We start from the raw sequence: 15,056 nt of genomic DNA on the forward strand, positions 1-15,056 counted from the left end.
GTAGTTACTTTTTTGATATTTGTCACTGTAAAACTCAGTCACCGGGTGTCACTGTAAAAGTCGAGTGACCTTTTGGTGATAGTGAAAGTGACGCCATCGTACTAAATGGTCACGTGACCCACGTAGTTAAGTAAAAAGAAGGCATTAAGGTACGGGACAGCAACATAAAAGAAAGGATGACGACCATCACGAAGAAAGCTAGAACGCGAGGGAGCGATTGATGCTAAAAAATGAATCCCGAGGGAACCAGATTCCTGATTTCATACAAAAAATATTGTATACAGAACTGGGAACAGGACACTTATACTTCCGAAAAGAATAACTCGTCATTTAGAAATTAGTGCTTTACTTTACTTACTTACAAATTGACTTCCGGATTACACTTTTCAATGTCCAAATGGAAGCTAACTCCGTATGTTTTTAATCATGCTTATTATGGCCGTAAACTCTAGTTATTCGTCGGTATTTCAATTTTCATTTAAATTTTTTAGAAAAAAATATCGATCCTATAGCACTCAATGCCACCAATTCGCAATGACCGATAATAATAGTGATAGATTATTATAATATCTCATAAATCATATCGATAACTTTTACTCATTAATTTATTTGTTTGCATACTACATAAACACCAATTCACTTCCATACATTAACAAATTTTACGTAAAGAAGGTAAAACCAAGCCCAAATACAGCTCTCAATTGCTATTCAGGTATGCTACCATTTACATCACCAAGCCATATTCAAGGCGAATCTTCATGGCAAATTCGACCCTTGGTGTGAATAACTTTTCACCTGTAAGGGTGACTGCGAATTAAGTCACTTGTTTGATGCAGTGATTTAGAACACTTGAATTTTTAATGAATGTCACCCTACTTCGGGAATCGTGTAGAAATTTACAGGAACAAAGAGCAGACAGGAACCTAGAAACATTAGATTCTTCATGATCTCTATAATTTAATGATCCCGGTTCGCCTCATCATCGCATTTCCTTCTCAAGCTGCGTAAAATGCCTTTTAACATCCACACCACCCTTTTCCTGTTGCCCATCAACCCTCTGAAGCATCGAGCAGTATCCCATTCCGGGAGATACCGCTAAGGGATTTAAAAATAGCTATCCCTTGCATGCACAGGCGCAGCAATCTTTCGCGCCTTCCCTTAACTACCTGAGTTCTCCGGGAGCGTGTTTTACGGACGCACGATCCGAAGTGATTGGACTCCCGGCTCGCATCTTCGAAATACCGCAACTTCCCATTTCCTCAGGATGTACAGTTTTAAAGGGTGAGGTTCTGCGAAGCTACTGCGGGATTCAACAGAAGTCCTTGTGTGCTGGTGGGCACATTCAGATTGCCTTCAAATGTTTTATTAACAGACAACGTCCAAGACGATTAAAAGCAAAAATTAAAGGGCACAAAATGCAGATTATTGAATTAGAGCAAATTTATTTTTACACTTTCTCCATTCGTTTAATACTGCTTTTTCACTCTGCTAACGTATTTTGACTTCAATTGCTGCATTGGAATGGTAATGAATTTGAAATAGTATATTGAGGAGCCTGCTTTTTATGTTTACGGTGTATCATATTATAGGAGACTCTTTGTTAATTTCTGATCACATGGCTTATAAATTCATCATATAGTTTTTAAATTTAAGTAAATACATCGATACATATTCGGAGGTACATTACAATTTTCAATGACAGAAATTAGAATTCTACAGTAGTTTCATTTCACAAACCTATTTTGACTTCAATTGATAAATTTACATGTGATATGGACTTCGACATAGTAAATTGTGGAGCTTACCTTTTATATTTTCCGTGACTCTGATATCATATCAGACATTTTGTGAGTTCTTCTCAACTTGGAACATAAATTTTAATTTTAGGCACCTAATATGGATTTTTTAACGCATTGCCCAGGACTGAAATTAGAGGCAGCAATATTGTTTTTAATTTCAAATAAACTTTTCAAAATATATTGGGAGGTACACTACAATTTTCAGTGATAGAAATTAGAGTTCTGCAGTAATTTCATTCCAGTAAATATTTTGAAATAAATTGCTGCATAAACATGACAATAACTTCGAAATAGTCAATTTAGGAATCTACCTTTCATATTTACCGCGATTCTTATATAATATCACACTATTTTGGAGTCCCTTGAACGTGGCACATAATTACATGTGTCAATGTCAATTATAGGTGTCTGATATGCATTTTCAACGCATTTCCGAGGATTGATATTAGATGCAGCGATATTGCTTTTAATAAATAAAATACTTAAAATACATTGGGAGGTATGCTGAAATTGAAAACTGATTTCAATTACATAAATTAGAGTTCTATAGCAAGACTATGATATTTTGAAATCTTCAAGAAAACGTAATTGTATTCGCTTTCCGAGATAACGCGCAGATGATTCCCCCGAGTGTATGCTATTTCCGAGGAGACGTAAGGATAAATGACGATAAGAATAGATGCGTGAAAAAAGGACAACCTTTTAGCTGGATGATAAATCTAATATCGAAAATACGGATAAAATAGGTCGTAAAATAAGACGTATGCTGAAAATGAACATCTTTAGTGGCTCTTTTTCAGAGTTAATAATGAAATGAGTCTAGACTGGAGTAAAAATATGGCAGTTGAACGCAAATGGGGATAAAATTGACTCGAAATGCAGGAAAAAGAGACACAGCATAACCTTTAGTGAATGGAGTAACTAAATCATGCTTGGAGGCAAAACGATAACGTTGTTTTTAAAATATCCTTAAGTTATTTCTCATTAACATCTTACTCAAAAAAGGGGTTAAATGTAATTTAGTTTATGGAGATGAGGAGGAGATTATTTTGGAGAAGACTATTTTTTACCCACTCCGTTGCATTGGTTGCTATGAAAACGAAAATTTACGACTTTTTCACTCACTGTCAGTATAAAACAACAATCGGTTTCTAAAATACATTTTTTCACCTACATTTTACGAAACCGGAGATGCCGAAAATACATTTTCGGCATCACCTGCGTTATAACTTTGCTTTTCTGCATCGGCAGAACATTAAAAGTGAAACGAGTGGTTTTTAAACGATAAAAGCAAATTTTGGATTGAGAATTATGTTTTGGACAGCGGCAAGCCGCGGATGAATCTCTTCAACCCTTTCTAACCCAGAGGTATTTCTGAGAGAAATTAGATTTCAAGACTTCTCATTTTAAAAATGCGAAAATATTCTATTCAATCATAATTAAAGCGTAAGCTACGTATATCGCCATTAAAATTTACAGCACAAAAGAACACGCAGTTTAAAACTTTCCTGAATAGAGCCGAAAATGTATTTTTGATGTTGAAGCAACATTGGGTTATAGTGGGCTAAGGCGAGGGGAAGTGGCGATAGTCTTGGCGAGGAAGATGATGCCTTTTGCCGCGGCAGTGGGAGAGAGCTATAGATGGGAATGGGGGTGGGAGGTGGGACTACGGCAGGCTATAAGGGATGGACGATGCGGAGAGGTCGATGCCATCCGAGAAGGAGAGTCCCCGCAGAGGAGATTGTCCTTAAAGGGGTAGTTCAATCCTCTCTCTGCCTTTGAAAACCAACCTCCCGTCCCCTCCCACTCGCTAAACACGCCGAATCCGAGGATGACCGGAGGCTTTTTGCCATTGCAAAGCGGAACAAAAAACGGGTCGGCATATCGGAGAGGCCTGGTTATTTGCTTACGACACGGAGAGAGACTGTTCGAATGTCGGGAGAAGGTGGAAAAAATGCTAGCCGCATAAATATTCGAATTAGCGCGGCTACATAGGACAAGGTTGTAGGTTTGGGTGTTTAAAAACCCAAGAAATTTTGGGAGATACGCTTGATACGATATAATCCCTCAAGAAAAAAAACCCAAAATGAATCGCACTACAAATTCTTTTGATTTTTCCGGCCCGCGGCGAACGACGAAGTATACTGCTGTATTTTGAGTGATAATCATGAAAATTCAGAGGGTTTCAAGAAAAATCTACAGAACTTTAGGAGGAGATAGGTGGGGCAATTTTAAGCATTTATTGTAAATAAACATTGGGTAGCAACTCCTTAGTTACTGAGCTATGGCAACGCAAATATTTTTGGGTGATATTGCAGTTAGCATGAAAACGGTTTTTCTTTTTGTATCCTTCCTTCTCGACATTTTATTCATTGCTCTGGATTTTTAAGTACATTAAATGATTTGTTTTAGACGAAAATGCGCGATTATAATTGTCGGAAGCATGTTTGAGCTTAATTAAACGAGAGCTTTGAGCGAGTATCAACAATACGATTGCACAATCTCACACATTTTGAGATTTAGTTAAGTAAGCGATTTAGAAGACATTCTTTTCGGGTCCCGAATGAATCGGCATCGCAACATGAACCGGCAAGCCTCGAGTTGTCCTGTATTGGACAAACTATTCGCTTCTTCACCTTGTTTCATGAAATGCAGTGACTATCCAATGCTTTACGTATCCTGTAATATTTAGCTGCTACTAATGAAAGTGGTCTTACAACTGGTAGTTGCCTCATCTCCAGAGGTTTGACCTCTGGTAATTTACTTCCTCAAAGGCGTAGAGGCTGTAGGATTAATCGTGGCAGAGAGACTGAAGAATCATAAGCAACAGTGGGTTCGCGCTTCGTCTCAAGCGGCACGTAATTTTCTGGTCTCTCACCTTCCGTGGAACCAGTTACTACTCCTTGCCATGACTCGGCGCTATCCCAAAGTTGGATGAAACATTAATCTCGCATTCTGAACCGCTAGAAGATGCACGCTAGAGGACAAAATCCTTTCATTAACAGTTCCTCTCTGCTTCTTCCCCCATAATGATTTCCTATATTATATATTATTAAAAAGTATTCAGTTATCTGCACAAAACTTTAAAATAGATTTATCTCAAAACAGTACTTTTGTAATTACGTCTGTTGTCTCCTAAATGGGCGCAAATATGTGCTAAATGCATTTAGCGTATATTTACGCCCATTAATGATATGAATTTTTAGCACATGTTATTATCAAAAGATAACGATATTAACCCATTATAACCCGATGTTTCTTCTAAGCAACATAAAAAAATGTATACATTTTCTGCTCTATGTAGGAAATATCTAAACTACGAATTATTTTGCGATATAAACTATAATAACGAAATATTTAGCTGCCACAAGAATTATGACTGAGTGCGAGTTTTTTCAAGTTTTTAAAATGAAAAATATTGAAATTTGATTTCTTCCATAAGCATCCCTGGGTTGGAAGGGGTTAAAGATGCAACCGTAATATTTGAAAAAGATAATCACTCGTGCTTTAGCCGGAGTAGATCGCTGTTCATCCTCTTTTCCTATATTTGTAAAACTGCAGATACTACCCTAGAGGTACTTATACTTCGAAATTTATTTATTTATGATCAACTTCCCCGTAAACAGCACATAACGGCCTTTTACAACGAGGATTTTCAATATTAACTAAGTACAACACAAACATCCATGCCCTGGATAGGGATCACTCACCCAGGCGGGATTCGAACCCACGACCTACGGTTTGGCAGGCGAGGACTTTACCCCTCCGCCACCGAGGCCGGAAATGGTGCTAATGTCATTCTAATTTCGTTGTGGTAGTAGCACAAACGTTTTGGATAAATCCCATCAATAATATTTACGAATAAATGATTCATGCGCATTGCACAAACCGAATGTTAATTTGTTCAAACGAAGCTTTCTTTTCTTGGGAACAACAACTTACAACAGTTTGCCAAAAAAATTTAAAGGGAGTGACAAAATGTTATACCTTGCTGAAGCACTTGAAACTCTGGATATTGAGCAACAAAAATATTATAGGTGGTGCCTCACTGTAGTATTTTCAAACCTTTTTCCATTTTTAATTTTGTTAATTTGATTTGCACCCCATTGTTTTTTCATTAGTATATTTTTACTGTATATTACTTATGTATCGAAAGTTAATCTGAAAGAGATTTTGTTATCATAAAAATTCACAAAATGTCTAGATGCCATACAAATGACACTTACCTATAAGATCATTTTTCATCGGTGATCCTGGTTATAAACACAAAATAAAATTTTGCAATTAAAACTTGCGACTCATAAATAATTGAAAGAAAATAGATAGATAGATTTGGGGAGGTAAAAGTTGTTACCACAGGTAATAATAATAATCCAAAAATATATATTTTGATGCCAAGAACGTAGTTTTCAAGGAAAACACCGAATAAACCAGAAATTTCTAGTCTCATCGGATGCTGACCATTAACTGGGTACCATTTCTAGTGAATTTGCATTTAAAATCACGCAATTGACATCACTTAAAAGTCATGCAGTGAAATTGATTTGAAAAAAAAAAATAACCGTAGAATTACAGAGTGTATTTGCATTGCGATATGTTTAAATTAACAGCTGTCGATTAATAATGATGCCTTGTTAAATACTTTTAAAATTTTACATGCCATTTTTAATATAATTATAATTATTCTACAGATTTATATCGGAGAGGGTGCCAACGATAGTTTTAGTGCATTAGGTTCTGTCGCTTATTTCACGAATATGTAAGAGAAAATTCCATCAAATTTGGTTAAAATGCCAATATGGAATAAAATAATGAATATAATATTTCAGATATTCCTAAATTACTTAAGGAGGAAGTGAAGTCAATATTTATGTTCTCTTCTGCAGTGAAACACGCTGTCTTGTTCGGATATTTACGAACCTTACTCTCACATTAGAGAAATAATGGCTGAGTGTTTATCTGAGCCTCAAAAATCATTGGGGCGACTTCCATCGGAAAATTTTCTCGACGAAAGTTATATTGATCGCCATCGATATAAAAAAAGACAATGGCAAGTTTAAGTCATTCTTTTTGCGAGATGTGGGGCCAAAAAAAAATCAGAAAGCAATCTATTTAGAGGATGAAGCAATTACGCAGGTGACTTTAATATTCTTTGAATGACAATCTAATTTTTTGTTTCCGATAAGTGTTTTGGAATCAGAAACTACCAGAGCGTTTCGATTCAATTTTTTCCCCAATACAAAACAAAAAGCTTTATGGCAAAAAAATTGACAGTTTAGCTTTGTCTGATACGGTGAAAAAAGAATAATTCTTTAATGATGTGCGATACGCAACAATGGTCTGTAGTTAAAACTGTTTTTTTTTTCATTTTTCCTCCACCAATGATATCTTAGCTTCATTTTAATGATCCAACAGCATGATGTACATGTATAAGTGAATCTGACATCGGCTGGATGGCTCCGTATTCAAGTGTTATGTACAAGCATATATTTGTTTATCTGCGCAGTAATTGTGAGTAGTTAGCTGTGATAGCGAGGGAGGGTAACTCGGAAAAGTGTATTTTTTGGGGTTTAGAGTTTTAGTTTGAAGGAGTCCAATCAAGATGTGGACCGGGTACTTTACATTAATATGCCATGTTTTTATTTAGAAAGCACGAAAAAAATTGATATCAGCAATAATTTTGTTGCACAAGAATTTTTTTTTCGGTGCAGGTGTGAAATGAAGTAATTTTATCAAAATTTACTAGATAGTAAAGAAATTGCCCCTGTAATCGGATTTTATCCCAGCTGACTAGGTTTTAATCGACAACGTAACAATTTATTCTTGCCCAATTATTCGTTAAAAACCCGTGGATTTATAGTTACGAATAGGGTTCAAAAATCATAAAAATAAGAAAATAATATCGTAGGCAAATAGTTAAATTGGAACCCAACTTACTGATAACGTAGCAATTTAGGCTCGCTCATTTATTTGTGAAAAATATATAAATAAACAGTTCTAAATAGGACATTTGTAACACAAAAAAAGAATATCGTAGGAAAATCGAGAAAAAAAGATGAGATGAAGAAGAGTCCGTTATTGCCCTCATAACTGATCAAACTTCCCGTGCATCTCGTACCTGATTACTCATTCTTTTTTTTATTCATCCTTTCCCTCGACGGAAATCAAATCCACTCGGATCGTGACATGACCGTCCGGCTTGGGTCCTTCCTCTCCGCGGGCGAATATGTCTCTCAATACGGGACATGGGAGGAAGGCGGGCAGGGGGATAATGGAGGCGTCTTTGTGGGGAATGATAGGAGGGGACCCAAGTAGGAGAACCGTTAAAAAAGGAAACCACGATCACGTGCCCCAATCATATTCCGCAAAGTGACCTCCCGTCCAGTGTACGAAAATAAACCGTGTCATATCTATTTTCTCTCGCCGAATGGAGCCGTTAACTGAGACCCTGTATCTAAAGTCGTGGGAGAAATACGACAAATGGAAGAGAAGGATAAGTCGAAGGCTGCATTTTCCCGGTTTCACCGCTTCGTCGTTGTCGTTGAGACAAGTTTCTCATGCATTCCAGCTGGCGTTTTCAGGTCGAAGTGCTTGATGCCGTGTATTGGCTGCCCTTGTACAGGCTGGAGAAAAATTGTGTCACGAAATTTTAATCCTGGATAGGTGATTTCATGTAGAACCAAAATTACCAACGATTTTTAGGTCGAAAACGCATCATTTTTAAGTTGCAGAAACTTTGAGCCAAGCGCTCCAATTGGCCGCGTGTTGTGCCCTGTTGACGAGTGCTCTGGGCAACTCATTACGTCGAATGCTATGCCTGCCTGAGATCGCGATTTATCCAAGGCACCCGCGTCTGGTGTTTTCTTAAGCTAGTCTTGTCTCCTAAGGATTTACGTAGCTTTCCTTAGATAATGTAAAAGCATGGGTGTTTATATAAACTCGGACTTCCTTTTGTCTGGGTTGATGTTGAGATCGAATTCTACTACGGTGAAATGCACGTGAGTGTCTCTGTGTCCGTACATGCTCAAAGGAATTGCTGGAATCAGAAAGTAAATTGAGATAGCGTAATGATCCTTAAGCTGAACTGTAATGAGTCAGTACATAATAAAAAGCAATTATATGTGTACAGGAAATCTCACAGTACTTTGGAAATCATAAAGCATGTTGGTACATTGCGTACTAGGGGATAAAAACTTCTGGATTCTCAAATGTACAATACGCTCAAAGACTTCTAAGGGGGTAGATAAAAGCTAAGAGTATTGGTTCGCATGATATATCAAACTGGAATATTATCCCGTTGGAGCTCATGAATTTTTTTAAAAATTAGACCTCAAGAGCGAACTTATTTCTTTATTTTGAAGAGGATATTCAAGCGAAGCTTATGCGGTCGGCTGCAGCCGAGACAAAAACTCAATTTCACTCCAACAACGCAACTCATCCAATTAAAGCGTTCTCACGTGATATCTATAATGGTGTTACATATCCTATCCATTCACTCGTGAATATGCCTTGCAAAGTGGCCTACCGGATACTGATGAACTTATCACAGCAATGAGAACGAGAGAGGTAAAACTTTAATATCAAGTTCCATGCATGCGCACACTTGAAAATGCGTTATTAACAGGTCGAAATGCAAGGCAAAAAAGAATACATACTCGCTTCGTCGCTACCATTCAATTTTTCTGGAGTGTACCGGCGAATAGGTCATTCATCCAGCTTTCATTATATATATTTGTAAATAAAGAAAAGAGTAAAAGGCAACCGTGAACTTGTATTTTTTTCTGCTGTACTCATCAAAGAAGGCGAATTATCATATAAAAAACACAGCTTGGTTCATATGATTTATTGCCATTCTATCTAACACGAACAGCTATTGTATAAGGCCGTGTAAAAAGAGCCATTAAGCGCCAGTAAATTTAAAAGCAATGGTGGGAATGGAATTAATGTCAGCTCAAAACTATTTTTTGGACCAAACTTTGCGAAGGAAAAACCTGTAATTTTCCTGGAGTGTCTAAGGCAAAGCAAAAACGTTGTAACCGTGAAGTGCATGGAATAACTAAATCATGTTTATAGGCAAACCGATTAAGTTGCTAAAATATTCTAAGTTATTTCTCATTAACATGCTACTCAAAACAGGTGCTAAATGCAACCATCCATAGGGAAGATAATTTTTTTTAGCCACTCCGTTACGTTGGTTGCTATGAGAACGAAAGTTTACGGCCTTTTTCCCCCCCTTAAAACAGGCCATTCCCTGGTTTCACAGAAGCAAGAGACAAAAAAATATCTGGAGGTGCCTAAGACCCTTGTTGGACACTTCTTGGCCTCGTTATTGGGTTGGTAGGAAAAATAAAATCAGAAAAGCGGGAATAACACGGTAACTGCAGCCAATGTTTATGTAACAATTTTCGTCATTCATCGAAGTATAAAAGGTTTTCGGCAAATAACTAAGCACATATTGACATTGAATAGAAAATGAGGACATTATTTACTCAAGTTGACGTTTTATTTTGGCCTGCCGTCTTGTGGTATTTTTACACCGCCGTGTTTGTTGCGATCATAATAAATGTTGTTGAAGCTGTTCACAGATAATTTATCCATACAAAAATGAGCTTAAATGAGATTTTAGAACCTGTACAGAAGGTAAAAATGCGATATTGAATCGAAAATGCAACTTTCTTTACGGATTTAATGGGATGAAAATCTCCAAATGATCATTTCAAAATATAGCACACTAATATGCACACATTCAAACCTATTCTGACAAAAAATACCTTAAATCTAGTTGGAACTAATAAATATCTCCATGTATGCATTATTGACGAAGAATAATGGGATTGAGACATGCTTTCGCTTTTAGGGAATGTGGGGAACATCATCTAAGGGTATCAGCTGCACCATCGTAGACATTCATGCATCAAAAGACAGCAAAGCCTAGAAAAATTTACTTGAACGCCACGTAGGTGCAAATTGTTATTTCGTTGTGAATATTTCCTAATGCAAACAAAAAACTCGTCGTTAAAACATCATCAACGACGTTATATGTTTGCCTATGGCCAGGATTTAGTTCTTCCATGCACTACAGTTTTTGCTATGCCTTATAAACTCGTTTAAAATTACCTATTCCTCCTTCACTAAGCTTAGGATATTACAATATTATTTACATAAATATATTTGTATTGTAGCGATGAACTATTACAATGAAATTCGGTACAGTCAGTCAAGGGCACTAAAGTGTTTAACCCGCCACTCAAGGCAAAAGGTTATTGACGTAAATTATTTTTACAAAACCTAATCTTACCATATGTTGTATAATTGAACGGTATTAATTTTTCTGGAAGATGTTTTATTGCTTCAATAATTTTAAAAAGCAGCGATGTTCCAATTATAAAAGAAAATGGAAATAGTTTTTTCCGACTGCGCTTCCGGATAGTCTCGCAAATGAGCTAATTTTGTGCAGAAATTGGTAACAAATAAATCTGTTCGAGTTGTTTCGATGCCAATATATTTTATGAGACTAGGATATATTCACTCCAGCGAGAATGCCTTAACGCATCTGCGGAAACCTTTGAACGCTCCAGGAAATGGAACAATGGGGTACCCTCAGTTATTTAAAAGGCACGATGCCCACGCAGCGATGAGTTACGATGCTCTTCCGGTTATTAAAGATATTTATTTCCGCCTCTCCGTCACCTCAGCGGGAATTGCCTCTTTAATCTCAAAAAGACCCGAGCCATCACGAAGGGGACGCAGTTTGCTTGGTTGGAAATTGATAATTTAGAGTTTTTTTTTAAGATTATTTGGACGATGCAACTGGGTATAGGCTGATGCATTACGTATTTAATTGATCTTCACTCATATTTTCCAGAAAGCAATCGCAATTTCAGTTAAACTTTCCCCTCAGATACGGTGTAATTATTTTCAGACATGATGGGTTGGTTTCGATAATTTTCTAGCCGTATTAAGCTGGACGAAAATAGGCTATTATGCTAGAGTAATGGCATTATAGCATAAAAACTGGTAAATAAATAACCATATCGGGATTTGACATTTAATTAGCCTCTTATATGAATAAAAAGAATCGTCAAGACGTCTCCGTGAAATAAATTCAAATTTAAGTCGTGATATTTCATCTTAAAGCTAAAGACTTCATTCAATTCAAGATTCAATCGTTCATTGCCAATGAATACTCAGTATCATCATTGATAGTTCATCATACTGTTTCAGTTTTAAAATTCTTTTGTTCCACAGTAGAAAAAAGTAAAGAAGACATCACGAGTATGGCAACTGGATCGTAAAAAAGTGTTAAGCAATGAAGTAGATAATTTTTCTTCCCGTTTATCATTTATGACTATTGAAGTCAACGTTTTTACAACTATCGTCATTTCCAAAACTATTCATAGTAAAATTTTCAAATAAGAGTCGAACATAAATACACAATCAATCTTATAAATAAACTTTAATTTCAATCAAAAGGCCCTTAAAATGTGGATTTTAATAATTTTAAATCGAAATTATTCACTTGCGTACGGATTCAGAGGACCCTCATAATCCTTCTTTTAGACATGTGCACTTTCATCAGGCTTTTAAAAGCTTTAATTTTCCTTGAAACATTGATATGAAGTGAAATCAACTCACAGCAAAAGTTAATCAAGGATGAAGGAATATGGGAATTCAAGGCCGTGAGCCATTGCATAGCTGCACCACTGAAAACACACATGTGGATTTACAATTCTTATATAGAAATATGTAACCTGAAAACTTAGGCAGGACGACGAGAAAAGAATGGAGACGTTCGGGATGTGGATCTGGAGTAGACTGGGGAAAGAAAATTTGAGAGAGACGAGGGAGAACGACGAAGCGCTGGATATGGTGGGTGAGGACAGGCAGCTTCTAGATAAGATAAGGAGTGTACAGAAGGTATGGATGGAGGGAGTACTTAGCGGGGAGGAGATTTTGAAAACAGAGTTAGAGGGTAGAATGTTGGGTAAGCGAGGGAGAGGAAGGAAGTGAATAGGATTTTTAGAAAGAATGAAAGGGAGTGGGTATTATGGCGAATATTAAATTAATCTATTGGAGTGTATGCCTTGCAAATTTCCAATTATTTCCAACGTTTTGCACACCTTTTGAAGGGCTTGAAATGAAAATGCGTACATAATTTTGATACTTTCACAGCATAAAAGGCTATTAAAATATTTAAATTTGTGTTAATGTTAAGAAAGCAAGGCCTAAATCATAGATACTAATTTAATATTAAACATAGAGGTGAAAAGAGAGAAAAAAACTCAACTTATTGCGAATTCAAAAAGAAATTCTATGAAGTGAGGGGACACTGCAAGAATACTGATTAAGTTCTTCATAGAAACCTACATTAATATGAAGAATACTTTTAATAATAATAAATAATTCGAATATAATTAATACTGGAACTAGAATGTCAATAATAATAAAATGAAGAATAACAATAATATGATAGCAAAACTAATAACAATAACAATATTATTGATAATAATAGCAATAATAATAATAATGATGATGATAATAATAAAGACATACCTATGACAGAACTTGCTAACAATTCTTCCCAAAATAATTTACTGAAACATGTCTCACTTCACTACTATGTTGCTTCTTAAGTGAACACGCACATCTCATATACTCATTAACATGTTCTGGAATTCCCCGTCTCCGGCGTTCTTTCGCAGCCTCTCCTCTGGATTTTCCTTTCATCCCTTTCAAAACCTCTCTCTGTCTTTTTTTTCCAACGCCGCGGCTGCGAACGGCCCTTTTCTTCTCCTTTGTCCGACCAACCGACTCAGCTTTTCCCAACATCCCCACGGGCTGAATTTTTTTCCCCGCTCGCCTCTACACAGAGCGTTGTAGCGAGAGGGCCGTGCATGCCATTAGAACTCTTTAACGAAGTCAGAAATGCCAAAGCCGAACCGTCCCGCAGAAGAAGTTAGCGCGAGCCAGCGAAGCTTTGAGGTGGCTGTTTGGTGAAGAGGTGGGATGAAAGGGGGAGGGTATATATATTTGCGACTCTCTGGACGGGAGCAGCAGTGACTGTGAAAGGCACTGAGAAAGTATAAGCAAAGAGAAGTACTGATAGAGTGCGGAAAGTAGGCAAACATTGCAAGAAAACAAGAAAATGGGAGCCAAGTTAATCTTCAAGAATACTTATCGATGGCTAAGTTCTAACAACACGTATCTCAAATTCAGCCGGTTTGAGATAGGTATCTTAAACAAAGTGTAATGACATTAAAAAAATAAAATACAAGCAAAAACCAACTCTTCGTTTGCAAACGAATGCTTCTTTTTCAGGTTTATGAACTTTTGGTTTTTAATTTCAGTGCACAAGTAAAATAAATTAATTGTTTTTAGCTTTCCTGAAAAGTTGCGATTTTTGAGATACGTGTTATTAGAACTTAGCCATCATTATGGAATTTAGTTAATAATATATTCAAGGACGTACCCAGGATCATAACTAGGGGGGCGCAAGCCATGCTGTGACATTTTAGACATGTGGCATGGAAAAGATGAATAAAACCAACATTTTAAGATAATTATAACAGCCCTTTATTAGTTAGTGAGATTATTTCCTTGAAAAATAGTTTTATTTTAGTTACATAGCTTATTCTAATGCAAATTATTTTTCGTGAGTTAAAATAAAATTTGTTGAATACTTTCGATTTAATTCAGTAGTGATTTTGCAGACTTTAGCGATTTTTGCTTCTGGGGGGGGGGGAGCGACTTCCCCCCTGCCCCTCGCTGAGTACGCCCATGAATATATTTAAAAATACTTTTTATTTAATAAAATTGCATATTCTTCATCACTTTCGAATGCGATTCTAGTGCTTTTAAGTGTTTTCTCCTGAACTCTAGATATTCTATCGATGAATTGATTAATAAAGGATTTATGGTTGATAAAATATTAAGATTCTTGATAAACAGTTCTGTAGTTGAAAAAAGAGGTACTGAAATAATTAAATGCAATCTGCCAAAAATATTTATTTTTCTTCAAATCAGGTTGCAATTTTTATAAATATATAATGTATCATCAACTTCATAGATGATAGCCGGGTCGAATGGGCACAATAGTTCCAAGCTTAAATATGCCTAACTCTCACATGAAAAATGCAATACGAATAATTTTTAGTCCACAGTCATTTAATGATACTGTTGGATTGTACGCATTGCAAAACTCATCGAGAAGGCAGAAATGACAAAGCGGAACGGTTTCGGAGATGAAGGCAGCGGGAG

At 36.4% G+C, this 15,056-nt stretch overlaps 2 protein-coding genes across 2 annotated transcripts in view; one reads left to right on the forward strand and one right to left on the reverse strand.

Annotated features, from left to right (window-relative positions):
• Nucleotides 1-15,056, forward strand: part of LOC124160692 — a 176,598-nt gene that overhangs the window by 20,417 nt on the left and 141,125 nt on the right. The gene's annotated exons all lie outside the window — the stretch shown is intronic.
• Nucleotides 1-15,056, reverse strand: part of LOC124161349 — a 66,874-nt gene that overhangs the window by 1,049 nt on the left and 50,769 nt on the right. The window lies entirely within an intron of this gene.

The sequence above is a fragment of the Ischnura elegans genome, chromosome 6, assembly GCF_921293095.1.
Source record: "Ischnura elegans chromosome 6, ioIscEleg1.1, whole genome shotgun sequence".
NCBI lineage: Eukaryota > Metazoa > Arthropoda > Insecta > Odonata > Coenagrionidae > Ischnura > Ischnura elegans.